Here is a 3,856-nt window from a genome sequence, read left to right as displayed (position 1 = left end):
ATGATGATGAGCTTTTTTTCATGTTTGTTGGCCCCATAAATGTCTTTTGAGAAGTGTCTGTTCATATCCTTTGCCCACTTTTTTTTTTTTTTTTTTTTTTTTCCTGAGATGGAGTTTTGCTCTTGTTGCCCAGGCTGGAGTGCCGTGGCACAATCTCAGCTCACTGCAACCTCCACCTCCCGGGTTCAGGCGATTCTCCTGCCTCAGCCTTCTAAGTAGCTGGGATTATGGGCACGTGCCACCACACCCGGATACTTTTTGTATTTTTAGTAGAGACAGGATTTTGTCTTGTTGGCCAGGCTGTTCTCAAACTCCTGACCTTAGGTGATCCTCCTGCCTCAGCCTCCCAAAGTGCTGGGATTACTTTTTGATGGTTTTTTGTTTTGTTTTGTTTTTGTAAATTTAAGTTCCTTGTAGATTCAGATATTAGACCTTTGTCAGATGGGTAGATTGCAAAAATTTTCTCCCATTCTGTAGGTTTCCTGTTCACTCTGATGCTAGTTTCTTTTGCTGTACAGAAAGTCTTTACTTTAATTAGATCCCATTTGTCAATTTTGGCTTTTGTTGCAATTGCTTTTGGTGTTTTTGTCATGAAGTCTTCGCCCATGCCTATGTCCTGAATGGTATTGCTTAGGTTTTCTTCTAGGGTTTTTATGATTTGGGGTTTTACATTTAAGTCTTTAATCCATCTTGAGTTAATTTTTGTATAAGGTGTAAGGAAGAGGTCCAGTTTCAGTTTTCTGCATATGGCTAGCCAGTTTTCCCGGCGCCATTTATCAAATAGGGAATCCTTTCCCCATTGCTTGTTTTTGTCTGGTTTGTCAGAGATCAGATGGTTGTAGATGTGTGGTGTTTCTGAGGTCTCTGTTCTGTTCCATTGGTCTGTATGTCTGTTTTTTACCCATACCATGCTGTTTTGATTACTGTAACCTTGTAGTATAGTTTGAAGTCAGGTAGTGTGATGCCTCCAGCTTTGTTCTTTTTGGTTAGGATTGTGTTGGCTATACAGGTCTTTTTTGGTTCCATATGAAATTTAAAGTAGTGTTTTCTAATTTTGTGAAGAATGTCAATGGTAGTTTGATGGGAATAGCATTGAATCTATAAATTACTTTAGCAGTATGGCCATTTTCACGATATTGATTCTTCCTATCCATGAGGATGGAATGTTTTTCCATTTGTTTGTGTCCTCTCTTATTTCCTTGAGCAGTAGTTTGTAGTTCTCCTTGAAGATGTCCTTCACGTCCCTTGTAAGCTGTATTCCTAGGTATGTTATTATCTTTGTAGCAATTGTGAATGGGAGTTCATTCATGATTTGACTCTCTGTTCGTCCATTGTTGGTGTAAAGGAATGCTTGTGATTTTTGCACATTGATTTTGTATCCTGAGACTGCTGAAGTTGCTTATTAGCTTAAGTTTTGGGGCTGAGACGATGGGATTTTCTAAATATGGAATCATGTCTTCTGCAAACACAGACAATTTACAATTTGACTTTCTCTCTTCCTATTTGAATACCCTTTATTTCTTTCTCTTGCCTGATTGCCTTGGCCAGAATATTGTGTTGAATAGGAGTGGTGAGAGAGGGCATCCTTATCTTGTGCCAGTTTTCAAAGGGAATGCTTCCAGCTTTTGCCCATTCAGTATGATATTGGTTATGGGTTTGTCATAAATAGCTTTTATTATTTTTAGATATGTTCCATCAATACATAGATTATTGAGAGTTTTTAACATGAAAGGATGTTGAATTTTATTGAAGGCCTTTTCTGCACCCATTGAGATAATCATGTGGTTTTTGTCATTGGTTCTGTTTATGTGATGGGTTACACTTATTGATTTGCGTTACGTTGAACCAGCCTTGCATCCCAGGATTGAAGCCAACTTGATCGTGAGGGATAAGCTTTTTGATGTGCTGCTGGATTCCATTTGCCAGTATTTTATTGAGGATTTTTGCATCCATGTTCATCAGGGATATTGGCCTGAAGTTTACTTTTTTTGTTGTGTCTCTGCCAGGTTTTGGTATCAGGATAGTGCTGGCCTCATAAAATGAGTTAGGGAGGAGTCCTGTCTTTTCAATTGTTTGGAATAATTTCAGAAAGAATGGTACCAGCTCCTCTTTGTCCCTCTGGTAGAATTTGGTTGTGAATCCGTCTAGTCCTGGGCATTTTTTGGTTGGTTGGTAGGCTATTACTGCCTCAGTTTCAGAACTCGTTATTGGTCTATTCAGCAATTCGACTTCTTCCTGGTTTAGTCTTGGGAGGGTGCGTGTGTCCAGGAATTTATCCATTTCTTCTAGATTTTCTAGTTTATTCCCATAGAGGTGTTTATAGTATCCTTTGATGGTAGTTTATGTTTCTGTGGGATCAGTGGTGATATCCCCTTTATCTTTTTTTTATTGTATCTATTTGATTCTTCTCTCTTTCTTATTAGTCTGGCTAGTGGTCTATTTTGTTAATTTTTTCAAAAAACCAGCTCCTGGCTTCACTGATTTTTTGGAGGGGTTTTTTTTTTTTTTTTTTTTTTTTGATCTCTATCTGCTTCAGTTCTGCTCTGATCCTAGTTATTTTTTTGTCTTCTGTTTTGGATTTGTTTGCTCTTGCTTCCCTAGTTCTTTTAATTGTGATGTTAGGGTGTCGATTTGAGATCTTTCCAGCTTTCTGATGTGGGCATTTAATGCTATAAATTTCCCTCTTAACACTGCTTTGGCTGTGTCCCAGATATTCTGGTACATGGTCTCTTTGTTCTCATAAGTTTCAAGAGCTACTTGATTTCTGCCTGAATTTTGTTATTTACCCAGGAATCATTCAGGAGCAGGTTGTTCAATTTCCTTGTAGTTGTGTGGTTTTGAGTGAATTTCTAAGTCCTGAGTTCTAATTTTATTGCACTGTGGTCTGAGGGACTGTTATGATTTTAGTTATTTTGCATTTGCTGAGAAGTGTTTTACTTCCAATTATGTGGTTGATTTTAGAATAAGGGCCATGTGGCACTGGGAAGAACGTATATTCTGTTGATTTGGGGTAGAGAGTTCTATAGATGTCTATTAGGTCCACTTGATTCAGAACTGGGTTCAAGTCCTGAATATCCTTGTTAATTTTCTGTTTTGTTGATCTGTCTAATATTAAAAGTGGGGTGTTAAAGTCTCCCACTATTATTGTGAGGGAGTCTAAGTCTCTTTGTAGATCTCTAAGAACTTGTTTTATGAATCTGGGTGCTCCTGCAATGGGTGTGTATATATTTAAAATAGCTCTTCTTATTGCATCGATCCCTTTAAATGCCCTTCTTTGTCTTTTTTGATTTTTGTTTAAGGTGTGTTTTATCAGAGACTAGGATTGAAACTCCTGCTTTGGTTTTTTTTTTTTCCTCCATCCCTTTATTTTGAGCCTATGTGTGTCTTTTTATGTGAGATGTGTTTCCTGAATACAGCATACCAAAGGTGCTTGACTCTATCCAATTTGCCAGCCTGTGTCTTTTAACTGGGGCATTTAGCCCTTTTACATTTAAGGTTAATATTGTTATGTGTGAATTTGATCCTGCCATCATAATGCTAGCTGGTTATTTTGCACACTAGTTGATGCAGTTTCTTCATAGTGTCATTGGTCTTTATATTTCGGTGTGTTTTTGCAGTGGCTGGTACCAGTTTTTCCTTTCCATATTTAGTACTTCCTTCAGGAGTTCTTGCAAAGCAGGCCTGGTGGTGATGAAATCCCTTAGCATTTGCTTGTCTAGAAAGGATTTTATTTCTCCTTTGCTTATGAAGCTTAGTTTGGCTGGATATGAAATTCTGGGTTGAAAATTCTTTTCTTTAACAATGCTGAATATTGGCCCCCACTCTATTCTGGCTTGTAGGGTTTCTGCCGAGAGAT

This window comes from Chlorocebus sabaeus, chromosome 18, assembly GCF_047675955.1.
Source record: "Chlorocebus sabaeus isolate Y175 chromosome 18, mChlSab1.0.hap1, whole genome shotgun sequence".
NCBI classification, from domain to species: Eukaryota; Metazoa; Chordata; class Mammalia; order Primates; family Cercopithecidae; genus Chlorocebus; species Chlorocebus sabaeus.
Note: the sequence above shows the minus strand (reverse complement) of the source record.